This window comes from Stigmatopora argus, chromosome 11 (genome assembly GCF_051989625.1).
Source record: "Stigmatopora argus isolate UIUO_Sarg chromosome 11, RoL_Sarg_1.0, whole genome shotgun sequence".
Lineage (NCBI taxonomy): Eukaryota > Metazoa > Chordata > Actinopteri > Syngnathiformes > Syngnathidae > Stigmatopora > Stigmatopora argus.
Window position 1 is genome coordinate 11,202,289 of NC_135397.1, and position 19,261 is coordinate 11,221,549.

The 19,261-nt window shown below is 41.3% G+C and overlaps 1 pseudogene across 1 annotated transcript; it reads right to left on the minus strand.

The window, feature by feature from the left end:
• Nucleotides 1-2,311: 2,311 nt before the first annotated feature.
• Nucleotides 2,312-14,394, minus strand: LOC144084744 (high-affinity choline transporter 1-like; annotated as a pseudogene). The gene is made up of 8 exons (XR_013303899.1): nt 14,000-14,394; nt 9,853-9,966; nt 6,604-6,759; nt 5,865-6,013; nt 5,657-5,800; nt 5,426-5,579; nt 4,714-4,931; nt 2,312-3,971 (listed from the first exon to the last, which is right to left on the minus strand). The product of XR_013303899.1 is annotated as a high-affinity choline transporter 1-like (transcript).
• Nucleotides 14,395-19,261: the final 4,867 nt, after the last annotated feature.

The window sequence follows — 19,261 nt, forward strand, 5'->3', positions numbered from 1 at the left end:
GTTATTCCTTCCTACACTAGCATTACAGTTAATGAATGATAACAACAACAACAAAAAACAAATGTCATCATCTCATCTCATCTCATCTCATTTTCCGAACCGCTTTATCCTCATTAGGGGGGGACCCTGAATCAGTGGGCAGCCGATTGCAGGGCACAAGGAGATGGACAACCATGCACACTAACACCCATACCTTGGGGCATTTTAGAGTGGCCAATCAGCCTACCATGCATGTTTTTGGAATGTGGGAGTAAACCAGAGTACCCGGAGAACATGCAAACTCCACACAGGTGGACCGACCTGGATTTGAACCCAGGACCCCAGAGCTGTGAGGCCAAGGCGCTAACCACATACACCCCCAGGCCGCCCAACAAATGTCATAAAATGGAATATTTAGTCTGCCATTGTGCTTTGTTGCTTGTCTGCAAAAAGTAATCGCGAATGTCGCCCTCTGATGGTCATTTTCTTCACTTTAAGATTGGTGGTACAACCGAAACCATGCTGCAGTCTCATTGGCTTGGCTGTGCCAAATACTAGTTTTGAAACAATGATCAGATTGTTTGCTGACAATTATATTAATCATAGTGCATCCTACGTTTTCAAAATGTGTAATCATTGCGTAGACCCAATGCCTTTTAAATCACTTGGCACCTTATTTGCAGCAAGAAACTGTTCATTTTTAAAACAACCCAATCCCTAAACCACTCAACCAGCAAAACAGGTAACAATAAACTTCTGTAGCCTATAGAAATAATAAAAAGTCATGAATTGATTACCAATCAAATGAATACAAAAGAAACTACCCTTTATAATCAAATCTTTACTCACTCAGTGAGACCCCTGGGCCTGTTTGTATTGGTGTATAGGCAACATTGCATCCTTGGTGAAAGAAATGCAAATTAAATGATCTTTTGCTAAGTTGCCTCACATTTTAGACTTTCTGCAAGGAAACTGCCACGTGGGAACACATCTGGGTCAGAATTTAGTCCACAGTCCAGTTCCAGAATTTATCCTTTTAAAGACTTCTCTATCGCTGTCATTTATGGTTTCGCTATCAGCTGGACACCTCATGCATCCTAGTAAGGCTTGCCGGAGCCCATCCCAGCTGATTTCGGGCTAAAGGAAGACTATGCCCTAGACTGGTCACCTACTGGTGTGGCATAATACTACATGATTACTCTGCCTATATTTGGACACTACAGATAATCAGCAAAGGCCCATTTGATTCACGTTGGCGTTAAAGCGTGATAAATTTCCGGTTTTAGCGTGAAAAGTTTTAGATTTTTCTCAGATAAAGTCAATGTTCCCACAGCTAGTTTTCACATTTTAATTTTAACCAAGGATCTGACTTTGCTATGACAATCCAACTGTTGATGCCTTTGGGAAATAAACATTGTGACGCCTCAGCTGCTTTTCAGTTCAACTAAAAAAGCAACGTGATGAAGCGAAAACTTCAACGTGATTCTGTCAGCCAACAAAAAATCAATTCTCATCTGCGTTGCCCTCATTCCAGCTCCTCATTAGAGGAAGCATCAAAGCGAGCGTCCTTCAAACGGCAACAACGGCATGTGACGAGTGCCCGATTTAGCACCCGCCGTTTATCTTTAGCTCAAGTACCCGTCGGGACTTTTGTTCCTGGCAGGCCCGACGCGTGGCCTCCTATACGTCGGACACATGCCCCCCACTTCCTAAAACACATGTCGCATGCCTCTTGGCCGCGCCTGGCGAGAGGTTATTTTTGAGTTTTATCAAAGACACGCTTCAGCACCACGGGTGGTTGTTACTTTGTTTTGATGGGCAATTTTGAGAAATGCAGAGGAGAGAAGTATTGTTTTTTTTCTGTTATTCATCCTCATTTTCTCTTTTCCTTCGAAGCAATTGGTGCCAACAATGAAAGGTTATGAATTTAAAAGTGAATTCCAGCTCTGTGTATTGATTTGTCATCACAATAAAAGACGGAGTGTCCAATTTTACTTCATAAAAATATATTGACAGATTCTAACTTGGTATATAATAGTGCCACTATTAACTCTGAACTATCAATGAATCCATTTGAAATAGGAGGAGTATCAACGATTGTTCATTTGCTGCCGCCCTACCAGTTCAAAGGGATTGGACGTCTACTCGTGACAAACTAATTGATGGAAGGGTACATCCTGGGAAGAGGACATTTTTTTCTAAAAATGTATTGGCTGCTATTGACGATGACAGACATTTGTTCCAGTTGGACTGGGTGGGTTGTCAGCGAATGAATGAACGGTCATAGAAAAACAAAATTTCGTTTTAGGTAAAAGATTGACAAGACGGCAAATGAAAGGGGGCTAACGAAGGGTTTAATGTTAATTCATTCACACTTGTTTGCATAGGCAGGCAGATATTTTGATTTTTGTCTTGTTTTTGTTTCGTTTCTGTACAACGAAGTGCTCGTGCTTGAGGGCCCTTCTTGTCACTCAGTCACGATACAATCAGTTGTTGACAATCACCTACTTATCTAAGAAGCTAAAATACAACAAAAACCAAACAAACAAAAAGAAAGAGAATACAACATTGACTTTTTTACTGGCATATGACAATCAGCTGGTGGCAAAGTCACTTGACGCCGAGCACATTCACGTCCTTTTTGGCAAGTGGCCCCCTAACGCCCCCTCTGTCCGTGCCCGAAAGTGTCATTGCTGCAGAAAATTGCAGAAAGGATGCTGAGCTCTTAAAACAGAGAGCATAGCTGTCGGTTTTTTTTATCCATGTACGCTGTTGAGCATACACAACTAAAAACAAAAACACTCATAAAAAAATCTACTGCAGTAATCCCCTGCTTATTCGCGGTTCAATTTATATCGTGATTACAGCTCAGTATCGATGACGGCTATCATCATCCAGTCCCTTTGGACTTCTGTTGTCATCAACGACTAAACATATTTTTCCAAAATTAAATAAGTTGTAACATAAGCATGAGTTGCAAGCAAAAAAAAAAAGTTTTTAAATCAATTTCCATCCTGTGACATACTTTGACATTCGTAGTAGGTATATCACAATTCCTTGCTTATGTCAAATTTAAATGACTACATTTAATATGTATATAGTATTCATTTAAATAGATTCAAAATCAAAATCAATTCAGCAAACATCATATGCAATTCGTGATCTACAACCTTAAAATAATCAACTCTGTGGTAATTTATCTTGAAAAACCAAGAGAATGAGTTAAATCTCCATGAAAATTTGGTCCAGGTTTAGAAGTATAAATGGCTTAATTTAATCTACGGGTCTTATGTTTGACAAACAATAAAGTAAGCTGTTTTGTGGATGAAACGACTGATAAATGGTAATTTGCCCCGGAACGGCGGGGGATTACTGCGCCGGTACTAAACTTGCATACATTTTTTTGTTCCTAAAGGACGAAAGTAAAGTCAGGCGCTCTAAAAAGTTGATTCTAGCATAGGCTCGCAGACCTCGTTGCTCTCGCTGCGCTCCTTGACGTCATCCTCATCGTCCTTGACGTCATACTTAGCGTCGTGGCCATCGGCGGTGTCCCGCGTCAGCACCTCAAAAAAGTCCCAGCGGTGCGGGATGATCCCCTTGTGGAAGAGCAGCGAGGCTAGGAAGGAGAAGCCCAAAATGGCTGCCACGGCCATCAGCATGCAAATGGTGCGGATGGGCCACGTTTGCACGTAGACGCCGTCCACCATCACACCGCCGGGGAAGCGCAGCACGGCAGGGATTCCCAAAACGGGCTCCCCGCAGAGGGTGCGGAGGAGCATGCCGCTCAGGCAACCCAGCACGGCGCCGTAGCCGTTGGACACGGCGAAGAAGAGCACGCACACCAACTGCGGCAGCATCAACGTGTAGGTCAGGTCCGATCGAAGCATCCAGATCATTAGGACACTGTTGTCCAAGAAAGTCAGCGACGTCCCCGCCAGGCCCACTACCACCACCGACCCGCGGATCACCCACTGGAGCTCTTGATCTGAAGCCTACAACCCCCCCCAAAAACCCAGACAATTTCAGGAACAGGTATTTGTCATTGGACTTATTAATGCCACAAAATAACTCTTTATAGGACACTCAATCCTTGGCTGCCATTGACGGCGCTACAAATCTGATCCATTTCAACTGGAAGGGATCTAGTGACTGAAAGAAATTTCGCTCAAGGCATCGCTATATTTCTGACCTGTGCTTTAACCTTTGACCCTTTGTCCCCCCACCATACTATTCCCTACCCTGCAAATTTGAGTTCAATAGCATTATGCATTCCCAAATTATTGTAAAATCCCTTTCCTGGCTTCTGTGAACTTTGACCTCATCCCCCAAAATTTAACACATAAACATTGCTTCAAGGTAGCACCATATTTCTGACCTTTGTGACTTTTAACCTCTGACCCCTTCTCTTCTCATTAAATCACATACCCAGCAAATTTGAGTTGAGTCCCCTAATCAATTTTCAAGTTATTTTACGATTCCTTTTATGACCTCTGCGACCTTAGACCTCATGACCCCAAAATTTAACTCACCGGCTAGCATTCACAGCCCTAAACATCCAATCCATTTTGACTTGGAACGGAGGTTCAATCACCCCTCCCAGTAACGTTAGATTGAACGACTAGCATCGTCAATGGCACTGAAGTCTGAACATTCACAGCCAGTCTTACCAATATAAATTAAATGGACTTATATCCTTGTCAGTGGCAGCAAAAGATGAATGCATTGTTCTCTCACCTGCTCTCTAAGAATGTTCTTGTAGATATTGGAGGTGAAGATGGAGGCGGCTGACAACAGGGCGGAGTCGGTGGACGACATGACGGCGGCCGCCACGGCGCCAATGCCCACGATGGAAATATACTGCGGGGTAAGGTGCTGTAGCACAATGGGCAGCACTAGACCCGTCTGACCACGATCGAATGGAGAGGGCGAACCGTAAGACGTCAAGTTCCAGTCTGCCCAGACAAACGGAAAAGAATTATTCGGATTCGCCACAAACCGTAGTTATAATAGTCAATTCATCACAATAATAAAGTTTGTTTTTACCGCAATATTACAGCCCAGCAAGGCCAGCAAACCAAAAACAGACTGGCTGCTCCGTCCACCCCTCCCTCCCTCACCCTAGTCAGTCACATGATGCGTTTAGGGACAATTCTTTACATTACTGTCCTCATTTTTACGTAAATCCAAAGTTTTGATTCTTTACATTAATGTCCGTATTTTTACATAAACCCAAAGTTTGCCACACTTCGCCTATTGGCGACTTAAGGTCTGTGTCATTACAGAAATGCTATTTCTGGTGCACGAGGAATTTTCGTGCAACAGTTTAACTATGGTTTGAACGCAGCATGAGTCTTTATCAATGTTTGTCGGTGTCTCCTTTCTACGATCTCCCTTTAGTTGATGAATCGTGACTACCCTCATTTGACTACCCCAGCTCCTTCCTTACCCGTGGATGCGGCGGCCGCGCCCAGAAGTATGGGCGGAATCCCCAGCGTGGGGACGATGAAAGCGGCGGCGAAACAGGTAATCTTGGCTGTGGTGGACGAGGCGGCTGACAGAGTCCTCTGATGAAAGTTCTGAAGTCCCAGGTTACCCAAGCCCTTTACGGGAATACAAAAAAAAAAGATCCTTTAGGACTGTCAAAATGGACCGGACGTCAAGTCTGCTCGTTCCATACCAGAATTAAGAAATTATCAATCCAGCGCCACACCCGGTCCTCCTCCAGCGAGCCCACCCACGGGGGCTGGAAAGTGTAGTTGTAAGCCGTCTGTGTGATGTCGGTCACGGCCGGACTCATCAGTGCAAAAGGAACGCACATCCACTGTGGAAAAATCACAAAAAAACATAAGAAGAAGAAAAAGACGAGGAAGAAAGTTGTGACTGACCAGGCTGATGAAGATGAGCACCAGCTGAATGATGTCGGTGTAGGCAACTGAGTAGAGCCCACCAAGTAGTGTGTATGTGATGGCCACCGCTGCCGAGATCCAGATGCTCACCGTGTATGACAGATCCAGGATTACGCTCATGGTCACACCTGCCACGCACATGGTTCAACCAATCGGTTGCTTTCAAAATGTTCCACTCGAATAATGTATAGGCCAGGGATGGGCAAACTATTCCACAAAGGGCCACAGTGGGCATGCAGTCAGTGGATTGCTGTCAGGTGTTTCTTGTTTCCGTAGAAACCTCATTGGTTAAACTGTCTGTGCTGGATTGGTTGAAAAAAAATACCTGCCCCCATAGCACTCCTTGAGGACAAGTTTGCCCCAACCCTAGTATAGGCTAACTCACTGGCTGTCAATCATGGCAAAATGGCATTGAATATTTGTCTTTGCACTCACCCGCCAATTAGTTTATAATTAGTAGGCATCCAATCCGTTTGAACAGGCAGCTGGTTCATTCAGTCGCTACCATTCCTCCCAGTTCAAATGGATTGGACATCTGGTGCCACCAATGGCAGCAATGTGTTTAAAAAAAACAAGGTAAGTTTGCTGAGAAGACGCCAGGAACGATAAGAACAACTATCAACTCAGCGGTCCCACCCAGTGGAATAACACGGATCCCGTGTCGTCCTTGTGGCCTCCAGCCGGGCGATCGGGGCTAAAACAACAGCAGCGTTCTTACCTAATCCTATAAGGGTGCCGGTCACCCACATGATCTCAGAGACCAAGGCGGCCAGCGAGAGGGTGGCTGTGGCCACCTTGCCGTACTTTATGTGGAAGGGGTCCATCATGGTCACGTACTTGCTATTGCGCATGGGCTCGGCGAAAAACAGGCCTCCTGTGGGCACAAAAGAAATGTAAGTAGTGGTTTGGGTTGCCATTCTCCAGCAGACATAATTTGAATAACTGTTTACACTTGCCTGGAACAAACAGACAAAAGCAACCTTGAAGGCGGAAGAAATGGGTTCAAACTTTGTTTGAAACTAGAAACCCTCATTTGTAAGCTTCACAACGACCATTTGAAACTCTGACCTACTTTAGAAATCCTTGAGTGGGAACCTTGAACCTTGTCCGAAATCTAAACTATACGCTTTAAATCGTCGTTTTAAAACCCTAAAATTAGCATGAAAACGTTTCCAAGACATCAAAACACTAAACTTGGCTCAACAGCCTAATTTCAAACTTGGCAACCGTTACATTTGCTTGAAAGTCAACTTCAAAACCCTAAGCCGCAGTACAAAAACATCCTTTCAAACCCAAACCCTGTCTTAAACCCTAATTTAAAACACCAACCCTGATTTAAAAATTTAATTACAAACCTTAATCCCGACCTAAACCACAAAGGCGGGTTTAAAACAACTATTTAGAAACTCTAAGTCTAAAAACTCTTCTATCATCGTTCATTTGCTGTCATGCGTCACGATCCAAATGGAAAAGACATCTATCGACATCAATAGCAGTCAAAGAAGAAATGACGCCGCTAAAACCAGATTACCTGTGAACATTTTCTCATCTGACTTCAGTCATATTTGGCTTCCGCCAGCGATTGTTTCGACACACTCCAGCGGCGATTTAAGCGCCGCTTACATAATGGGCCAGACGGGAAAATGTCCGTTGATGGAGATTAAGATCATGTGACTTTCACGCGGGGAAGGAATTCCGGCTAATCTGCACGTCGTACACGACGTGACCTTACGCAAGCTGTCGTCTCGCTGCGCTTACATCATGGCCGCAATGAGTCACTCATCACGTTTGTCATGTCAAATCCGTTTACGCTAGCGGCGATGAACGGCACAACCAATACGTCCGCGAGCGAATTTCCGTCACGAAAAGACGCATGGCATTTTGCGAAAGAAAAACTATAAGACGTACAAATCCATCTCTGGTATCGACCGTTTGCATTGTACTCCTAACCAAATTCAAAGACACCTTTGCCACTGAATAAATTAGTGCAGTAAGGTTTTTTTTCGGATTAACTGCCGTAACCCGGGGGCCACTGTATTTATTTTATCAAGCAAGGTGTCGTAATAATAACAAAAAGGACAGAAAAAATAGGTATCGTTTACCAATTACTTTACTTTATTTTTCAAAGAATATTTTTAAAAATCTGTCAGTATTCTCTCTTTTAATTTATCATCCATTATGATTCACTCATTCATTTATCTTCGATACTGCCCATCCTCGAAAGGGTAGCGGGGGTCGCAAGAGACTAACCCAACTGTCTTCGGGCGACAGGCAGTCTACAACCTAGATTGGTCACCAGTCAATCGTAGGGCACACAGAGAGACAGACAAACCCTCACAATGCCACCAAGTGGAAATCGAACCCAGACTGTCCGTACCAAAGTCAGGTGGAAGAACCACTATACCATCGGGTGGTCACATTATGCATTATTATTTTAACGCGTTAGCGCGTCAGCCTCACAGCTCTGGGGTTCTGGGTTGGAATACAGGTCTGTCCACCTGAGTGGAGTTTGCATGTTTTCCCCGGATCTGCGTGGGTTTTCTCCGGGTACACCAGTTTCCACCCTCGTTCCAAAAACATGCTTAGTAGCCTGATTGAGCACTTTAAATTGCCCCACCTCTGGCCCGAAGTCAGCTGGGATAGGCTCCAGCACCCCCGCGACCCTAGTTAGAATAAAGCAGTTCAGAAGATGAATGAATGAATGAATTTAATTTAGTTTAGTTGAACGATCGTTTTCTCAGGGAATCATTTTAGGTTCCATTGTATAATTCCAGCTAACATTTAGTAAGTAGCCAGTTTAATGTAACACTAAAGCACATGTCATTTATAAATGTGCCAATTTGTCGAGTCCAAAAAAACTATTTACTCAAGGAACAAATAAACACTTTTATAACACTCTACTGTATGATACAACGAACTCTGGCATGCCTTTCTGAGTGAATACAAAGTTATTTTACACGTCCCCGTCCTGACAGAGTTATGTGGTTTTAAGAGCTTTCCAGTATAACCTTGGAGGCTATCAGTAAAGCACTTGAAGGTCACAACAATCAAGAGCACACTGTAACTCAGGGTGGCAAGTAGGATTCACGTGCCTTCTACTCTCAAAAGCTTTTGAAAAATGTGTCCTTGCTTCACCTTGTTCTGCTGTTAAAAAATATGTCACACTAATGTTAAATAACTAGATGTCATTGCCACTTTTAGTAGTGAATACAATAAAATAAATAAGTAAATAAAAGATCAAGATATTCTAGAGAAAAATATCCTCGACAACCCATTTCTTATACGGAAGTATTTTTCATTTTCCACAGCCAAAGTTACAAGTTGATACATTGTACAACTTTAAACTATTACATTTTTATGTTAATTCACTGCCAGGCATTGACAATGATAGACATCCAATCTTTCTGACTGGGAGGGCCGGCGGGGCTTGGTACTTAAGTGTGAAATTTGTTTGAAAACTCATTTCTTTCATTCTATATTTGTGGTATTTTCCAACAGGAAATTTCAAAGTTAATGCATTCAAAAAATTTAATTTGTTATCACTTTCATTGGCTGCTATTGACAGGATTAGACATCCAACAGACTTGGACTGAGATCGTTATACAGTTTCAATCACCATCAGCCCCTTCCAGTCCAAATGGAATTGACGTCTGTCGCCGTCAATCACACTATCATCACATTCTGTTGTTATTATTTGTGATTGTTATGATCACAAGCTTCTCTGCCCCACTTTAATTCTCATGGGGTCAAATTCAGACATTGTAAACCCTATTTGGACTCTCGCGCCAACATGTCTTAAGTGGTCTTAAGGAACAAATCCTCTGTTTGTGAAGTCGCGGTCGAGGAGACTCTCCTTGTTTGGACGTCACTGCTTTATTTTTCGGGGGGTACTTTTCACAGACAAAATGGCGAAGGGGCGGCCGGTGGCAGTGGGGTGCGACGGCGTTCCCTAAAAAGGAGCACTCACCGAAGATGAAGCACATGGTGGCTGTGACGGGCATGACAGCCCAGATGAGACCCATGGACGGGTTATACACGGCCTCCGCCGTGCCCACAATGAACCCTCCGCCGACCCACGTGGCTGTGGATAAACACACAAACATGCAAGTGTCATTTTAGGCTTTTATGATGGAATGTAATGTTTATGTGTTCATAATTTATCATGGTTCTCATGTTCAGTTGTATTTAATGCAAGTAAATATTTATATATATATAAAACTAAAACCTGAGAATGTGTTGTTATATAAACCTACGGAAGGCAGGCCGGTCTGTTTGTAGTCAAGGTAACTCAAAAACCAATAAAGGGATTATTATTAAACTTGCAGGATATGTTTGAAACATGAAACGGAAAAGGCGATTCAATTTGGGTGTATCTAGGTCAAAGGTCACAGAGAGCAGAAAAGGAATTTTATGATAACTTTATAAAGGATTAGCCTATTAAATTTGCAGACAGAGAAGAAAGAAAAATAAGATGATATTTTAAAGCATTTGTGCAAAGGATTTTTTTTATCTGATTTTTTCAATTTTTTTTCAACTTTGTTGCAGAAACACCACAAATGTGAATAAAAAAACATTCTTTTGAACAAAAAATATACCTAAAACATGACAAATGTTGATCGAATTTTTGCTTTTTTTCGGAATATGTCCTATTTATTTGTACAATAGTAACAATTGCCCATTTCCGGGTACTCAGCAATAATTTGGTCAAAACTGGATGATGTACTAAAGTGTGGGCAGCAGGGGCGCTGCTAAGCCAGACATCTTTCAAGTATGTCCTCTACTGTAAGACCTTCCTGTGGCTAAAGTCCAGTGCCCCGACTGGTCACTGTCCACTACGCCATTTATTCCAGCTAATTTTAGGATTGGCAACAATTTTGCAAGACGAAACTATGGGATTCCCATGTCTTGAACTTTGATCTTTGCTGTCACTCACACACACCGAAAAAAGTTTAGAACTAATTAAGAACTCATTAAAATGTTTCCATGTTGTATAACATATGAAATTAAAGCATGTTAATAGAACAGATTTATATCCTATCCAATCGTTTTCCCTAAGTGTACACCTAACGGCAACTAGGTAATAGAGTTGAGCATGATTTACTACGATTTACGGCAGTAGATGTTTAATCCGTTTGGACTGGGAGAGGCTGGCAGCGATGTTGGTATCTCCCGGTAGAAATGGATCGAACGTCTATTGCTGTCAATCGCGGCCAAAGAGTAAAATGAATCAGTACTAAATACGTAGGCCTGACATAGAAGACCAGAGAATGTTGTCACATGTGCTGAAGAGCCATTACTTGCCAGAAATTCCTGTAGCGAAGTTTGAGAATGAATTCATTTTGGGTGTGTAGACTTTTTATAGCCACTGTATTCACATCATGTATCCTATTTGCATTTTATTTTGTCTTCATATTGTTACTATGGTGTTTTACCACTTTTAATTTAATGTAATCACATTATAAAGAAAATAATATATCATATTTAATGGTCTACTGTACTGTATGGTATAATTTTGACATATTGCAAATACTGTATCCAACATTCTTACAATCAATTTCTACACAAGTTTAATTTAGGATAACATTGCAGCGGATGTCTGTACACCTCTATTGTACCAGCAAGGCATCATATTTCAGGTGTACACCGCTAATGTAAAAAAAACATAACATTTTAAAATTAGAACTAGGTCAACTTTCACATCTGCATTTCTTTTGCTTATTCCCTTAAAGAGCAAGTGACTATATTTGGGGAATTTAACCTGCAAAAAATCTGGCATCGTCATATACAGAAAGCAATATTACATTCTAAAGTAGTATGTATAGTAGTAATAAGTATACATCCAAATGTCCTAACTTCCCTTTTCGTGTCCTTTCGTGGTAATTACTTGTATCCACTTGATAAATGAAGTTATAGTGCAATTGCTATGTTACTTATAAATTTTAAGAACATATTCCTTCTAGTATAGTAAATGTACAATAGGATTATATTCAAGTAGCACCCTGTAGAGTTATTTAAAAAAATATTTAACAGTTTTTTTGGTGGCTCTGATGTTAATGCACAAATAAAATAATGACCTATGTTAATTAATTTGTCCGTTAAATCAATGTTACCTAGTAAAGTTGCCCAGCCTTAATACAAAAAAAAATTTGATGACTAAAATGTGAATAAAAATTAACAGGCAACGCGTCACTTCCTGTTGATATTGGGGCATTTCCGGAGTCAATTCTTGTTGATGTTGATAGGCTACCAATCATGTGGTATCCAATCATCCATCTGCTGTGAATTCAAATGTGTTTATCACAAGTAAGCATCCAATCCATTCGAATTGGGAGTGTAGCAGGGAATCAATATCTGTTCATTCGCTGTGAACACTCCAAGCCTAGGTCACAGAGTATGTGTTGTGGTAGTTAGTAAAAGAGATAAGTTGACATTGAAAACACTTTATGACGCCAGTAGACGATCATTCAATCGCTTCAAGCCCCTCCCTTTTGAAATGGATTGGCCATCCATTGCCATCAAAGGCAGCCCATGAGTTAATATTTTATTGGATTCTATACACAATAACTATATTTTATTTTTTATTCATTCTCATTCATTGATTGTCCATTCCAATTATCGCCACAAGGGTTTCACGGGGATCCTGGAGCCTATCCCAGCTAACAATGGGCAGTATAGGCAGGGTACAGGGTACGTGGGTCATTGTTAGAGGGTTATTGGATGCCATCCAAATGCAGGGCACATGGATATGAACAACCCTTCACACTCAAACTCACACCAAAGGACAATTTAGAATGTTCAACGAGCCTACCACGCATGTTCTTGTGATGAGGAAAGAAACCGGAGTACCCGGAGAAAACCCACACAGATACTGTACACATGCAAACTGTACACAGGAAGGCCAGTGCCCAGGATTGAACCCTAGATTTGTGAGCTGGGCGTGCCATCCACTCCTCCACTGTGCCATCCATTTAAATTCAACAAATCAACAAAAAGTGACCCGGAAAGACCTCCAAATCATCAGAAAGTGACACATTATGGACAGGAAATGACCCGGAAAAAAATCAACAGGGGAGCTAACAGACCATGAGTGCCTCCCTGCAAAATTCTTTCAGAAATGTGATTTATTCATTGCCTGCCATTGACAGCGATAGACGTCCAATTCATTTTGACTGGGAGGGGCAAATGACGGAATATCATAGTATTTATGTATATCTTCCATACCATAATTAGGTTATTTTAACAGACCATGAGTGTATCCCCGCACAATTCTTCCATAAATGTGATTTAGTCATTGCCTGCCATTGACAGCGATAGACGTCCAATTCATTTTGACTGGGAGGGGCAAATGATGGAATATCATAGTATGTAAGTATATCTTCCACACCATAATTAGGTTATTTTAACAGACCATGAGTGCATCCCCACACAATTCTTCCAGAAATGTGATTTAGTCATTGCATGCCATTGACAGCGATAGACGTCCAATTCATTTTGACAGGGAGGGGCAAATTCCGGAATATCATAGTATGTATATCTTCCATACCATAATTAGGTTATTTTAACAGACCATGAGTGTATCCCTGCACAATTCTTCCATAAATGTGATTTAGTCATTGCATGCCATTGACAGCGATAGACGTCCAATTCATTTTGACTGGGAGGGGCAAATGACGGAATATCATAGTATGTATATATATATCTTCCATACCATAATTAGGTTATTTTCATGCCTCCTTTTTAAGATGAATACATTTACCTACCGTTTTACATCTGTATTGTGCTGTCATTATATCATATGTCCACATTGTCGGCACTATTGTACATGGCGAGATACATCAAATGTAGCATTTTACACAATAAAATAATATCCTCATATGATTTTTTTCCTGTCGATGAATTCAATTTTGGGCGCGTTGAAAAACGCTCGTTGCTCGCTTTTTCATCTTCTTTCACGGTCTAACGGCACAATGAGGGTTGAGTCATCACGTGTATAGGAGGTGAAACGGAGGTCGAATCGGGATTTTTTGGCCGCAATTTTTCCATCAAAAGCAACGATAGCTTCCCGATGAGGGTCGGGGGAGGGGAGTGGGGGTCTTTGGGAAGACTGTACTCACCGGTCATGGTGAAGATGCCGACGGCCAGGTTGATGCCTCGGTTGCCGAGCAGCGCCATCTCCGTCTGGTCTCCGTGGCATTTCTTGGCCTCCCGCTTGGACTTGAAGGAGGCCCACACGCCGATGGCGAGCACCAGAAGGTAGAAGAACATCATGACGCTCACGCCGGGGATGTTGAGAGCCATGATGGAGGCAGCAGGACGAGGCAGAAGAGGAGAAAGAGGAGCAGGAGGAGGAGGAGGAGGAGGCGGAAGCCGCACCGAGCCGAGCGAGCGAGAGACCGAGCGACAGTGGAAGCGGCTCGGCGAACATCAGCCCCCTCCGCCGTCGTCCCTGCCGCCTCACGCCGGGCGAGGAGGGGGAGGGAAGGAGGTTGGGTGGATGGGGAGGCGGGGTTGGACGGCGGAGGCGAGGCGCTCCCTCCCACGGCCGCCGCTCGGCCAATGGACGCGCACTACTGACGCTGCTCGACGGCTGGCTAGGCAGGGCTCCGCCGCGTCACGCCCGCTTGTCAGTTCGTTGACTCCGTCCTCCGTGAACCGCCCTGAGGTGACGATTTGCTGCAATGTGCTGACGCCGAGCCCAGACGCCGCCATACTGGAATACACCGGGGAGGAGAAGAAAGGAGAGGAGAGAAGAGGAGAGGAGAGGAGAAAAGAGAAGAGCTGCTGCCCCCGCCATCCCCGCATCCTTTCTTCCCTCCCCTCACGTGATCTAATGTACATTAGCTAATCAATACGGTACATGCATCGGTAGCTTTATGACTTGTGGGGCTTCTTGCTTGATGAAAAGGGAACATTCATCTGCTTTTAATGTACTCTGAGCTTCAACGATATACTGTAATGAAAGTGCATCCAAAGGAAAAACACACGGGAGAGGTAGTCGATTAGCTCATTCAATGCCACTGACGGCGATGGGCGTCCGTTATGGCTCTTTTTTATTCTTTCATTGAGCATATCGCGAGTAGGAAGGTCCTACAAACCTACGTCAAATTGGACGTCCGTCAATGGCAGCCAATGTTTATTTTTGCGACGAGTCGACTGATTGATTTTTACATACTATATGATAAATATAATTTTTAAATATTACATTTATTCCAATAAAAAGCAATGTTTATATCAGTTTATACCTATGGCTCAGGAGCCACATGTGGCTCTGTTGATGGGTGCATATGGCTCGAAGCTAATCTGTGAGGTACCATATGGAAACGTAGTAACAGAGGGAACACACCAATAGGGGTGTCGGGTTGGCACTGTAGCGTTGACACGACCTCTAAGACTTTATGAATCCCAATTTATTTTCAATAAACTGTTCAGTATGCATATTCATTGATTAGCAACAGCCTAGCAATGTCGTCCAAAGAATTCCGAGACATTTTCTACTATAAAAGTGACGAAATGAGTAAAAAAGGCACACATTTTCATGTATGTTGACTTAAATTCTGAGTATGGCTCTCAAATAATTAATAATTTATATATTATATTTTTACGTATTTATTTATTTAATTATTTTAAAAGGAAATACATTGAAAAGATAATACGTATAATTATGGGGCTAAAAAAAAAGAGAATTTGGACAAATTTTGGCTCAACAATGTCCCTAAACCAAGGGTGTCAGACTCGGGTTGGGCCGGACCACTTTAGATATAATATTTAGATTTTTTTAATAAATGGATTAAAATCCCTGAATATTCATTTTTTTATAGATCTAAAACAATGTAAATTTGAGCTTTTTTTGATATATATTTTTAGATTTTACAAAATTATTTTTTTAACTAAAAACACAGAAAAAAATTTGATTAAAAAATTACAATAATTGATTGAAAAGGGGGAAAATCAGGAAATTTAATATACATCTATACTCTTCATTCTAATTTGATCCTAAAACAGAAAGTCGGCACTCATGATTTACTTTCCCGGGCCACACAAAATGATGCGGCGGGCTAGAGTTGGCCCCCGGGCTTCCACTTTGACACATGTGCCCTAAACAATTCAACAACTCCCAAAATTGCTGTCCATCAATTTCCTTGTCAATTTATTCTCACTCGATTGCTGCCAGCCCCTCCCTTTTCAATTAGATTGGACATCTATCGCTGTCAGTGGCACCAAAACACCATCTCTGCCGGCTCTTCTATTTCAAACGAATGGCTGTGAATGCGTTGAAATCCACATTTAGTAAAATATTCCCTCCATGCAAGCGAGATGTACATTAGCTGATCAATACCCGGGCAGGTTTATGACTTCTTACTGGATGAAAAGATTCCATTACATATTGTACCGCAGTCTAGTGTGCACCAAGGAACACAAATAAAATACAGTGACTTGACTTATGACTTTAATTACATTGCATGACGGCATCTACTGCATGGTGGGGTCATTAAGGTCATTGAGTTACTGTACCTTTCTCTGCAGCGTAGCCTTTTCATGCCAGACTTGATCCATGTTTTAATCTATGTGTACTTGTATTTACTCAAGGCACCCACGGCGTGTATTGTCACGTCACTTTGTTGCTAACAAATGAAGTCGGCATTTCTTTTAGGGTTCATGTATACAAGTTGGTTGGGTAACCACTTCAGAGACTGGTTTTGTATGATATATATATACTTCAAAATTGCTCGAACACATGAATTGCGGGAGCGAACAAGAACATCTATTTTTTGCCGTAAGATTTCAAGCTAAATTTAAGATGAGGCTTCTATACTGAAGTTTTTAAACTAATTGCCTGGCATTGACAGCTATAAAAGTTTAATTCACTTTAGCTAGGAGTCTAGTAGCAGTCGAAGCACTTTCACATGAAATATAAATTCTAATCAGTTTAAACAAGAAAGAAAATGTAAATATTCATGTCTTATTTTTATTTTTTCTTAAAAATTATAAGCAAATATGTTCAAGTTACGTGTATGTAATGTTAGTGTAAAGATACATTTAAAAAATACACCCAAAAGTGTTTGATTCTCTTTAAAATTCATTGGTAATGCTCCCCACCTACTCCAATTTTACCTTAATCAAAAGTGTCAGTGTCACTGAAGGCACTATGCAATGGATTAAAAGCATAATTAAATGCACGTCTAGCCTTTTCAATGGCAGCCAGCGAGTTAACTTCTGCGGCAAGTACTACACTTTTAACAGTGTTGGGCAAAAGTTTGTTTCCGATAAACTTTCCTGCCCCCCGACCTGCACGTTCTCAGGCCTTACAGCTCTCACGTCGTGTTTCCACTAACAACAGTAACAAAAGCCGCACTCCCAGCGTCATCCGGCTTCCCCGCTGAGACTTGGACAATGCGTGCCAGCTCGGGGAATATATAGCGGAGGCGGTGGGGGTCCGTAGGGGGGGCGCAAGGTTGTGAAAGAGGCTTTAATACTAGAGCCAGAGAAGGATGATCTCTTTATGAAAGCCGCGCAAGCTGTCACTCAGTCCCATTGCAAACTTCCCATTCATGTATTATCATGAAGGGACCAACAAACCAGTCGTGTTGGATGGGCGCTTCAAAAAGACGTCGCTGACCCTTACGTGCTTTTCGGGTCAACTTTCACGGCCATTAAAAATACCCTCAATGAAGGTCTTTCACTCTAAAATTTGAAAAGTTTTACAAAGGTGACCAAATTGCAAACGCTGAATAATGAACAATGTTATTTATGGGGAGATTTTTCTTTAAAATATTTTTAAAAATTCATATTTGTGGACAGAAATTGATTTTTTATTTGCCAAATTTTGGCTCATTTGTGATTCTAATTTCTGTATTCTGATTATATTTGTTTTGACTACACAAAAAAGTACCAGCTGCCATTTGGGAATACTTTTGACATTTCATATTCCACTAAATCAGTGGATTTAGGTGTGTGGATTTTTAATTAGCATTTTTTTTCTGTTAAAGTAATGTTTTTTCGTGTTACAAATTTTAATTCAACAACTTTTTGTGATCCAAAGTTTGTGTAATTTTACAAAAGTGACAGCAAAAACAGAACATTGTACAATGAACATAATTGTACAATGCTAGGTTTGCTGGAAAGCCCGAAAGTGTCAAAGTTGTGAACAGAAACAGATTACAAATTTGCCACTTTTTTGTGATATCAATTTTTATTTCCTACACATTTTTTGTGGGTTAAATGTCAGATGATTTTTACGGGGGGGCTGCCAATGTTATACTTTTTGTTCAAATTTGTGGTTCTGATATTGATATTTTTTTGAGATACCAGCTGTTGTTTGGGAAATGTCTTTGCTTTGGCTAGTGAAAGAAATTTGTCGATTTAAAATTATTTTGAATTTACATTTTTGTATCAATTTTTTATGTTGTTTGTTGTTGTTTATTGTGATACTAATTTCTATTCGACCGCAGTGTTGTGGTGTAACCTTACTACATGGAAAATGTCAGTTGGGCCATTCTTCCCTCCGAGTTCATTTTGGATTAACGTCCTGTGATAAAAAACCTCCCGGCCGCCATCTTTGTTTTGGTTTAAGCCCCCAGGGCCTATTTTTAGCATGGAGGGCGAAGGAGAGGAGCAGCTGGGATTAGCCCTTGAAAAAAGATACTGCTAATTCGCCGGCATATGCTAACAGAGCTAGTGGTCGACTGACTTCAATTTCTTTTTTGGGAGGTGGTGCAGGGTTGTAGATAGATTTATATGTTTAAAATTATTTGAAAGAGGAAGAGTCTATATTAGAAGGGTGGTGACATCTTAACGGCCATGTGTGTAATGTTATTGTAAACAAAAGGAGGAGGAAGTAAAAATAAACAAATAAAAGTGACGATATTTGAAAGTTTTGTTGAAGATTTGACATATGGAAACAAAAGGAGTCAATGGACCTCAAAAATGATTTTGAATGATAAAAAAAAGTTAAGATCATCTTGTTGGATTTTGCCGACATTTATGGAATTAGACTTGAAATCCTCCATCTATTTTGTAACGCCAACGTCGATTTGAGGTTAAACTCTAAAACTAACTTGAAGTCCCAACCTGGAATTTTATTTCACCCCAAAAAATTTCTTGAAAAGAACATTTGAAATTCTAACCCTAATTTAGAAACGAAACTTGGCCTTTTTTAAACCTTGAAAACCTAAACCTAATTGTAAAACCCAATGGTTGTCTTTAAACCCAAACCAAATTTGAAACCATAACCCATCATTATTTAACACTTAAAACCTCTCTCTCATTGTCACCCGCAAACGTTGGTGTGGAACCCTAACTTTAAAACCTTCTCGTCTTGAAATCCCAAATCAGATTTCAAACTCATTACCTTAATTGTGTCTTGAAATGCTAATTTA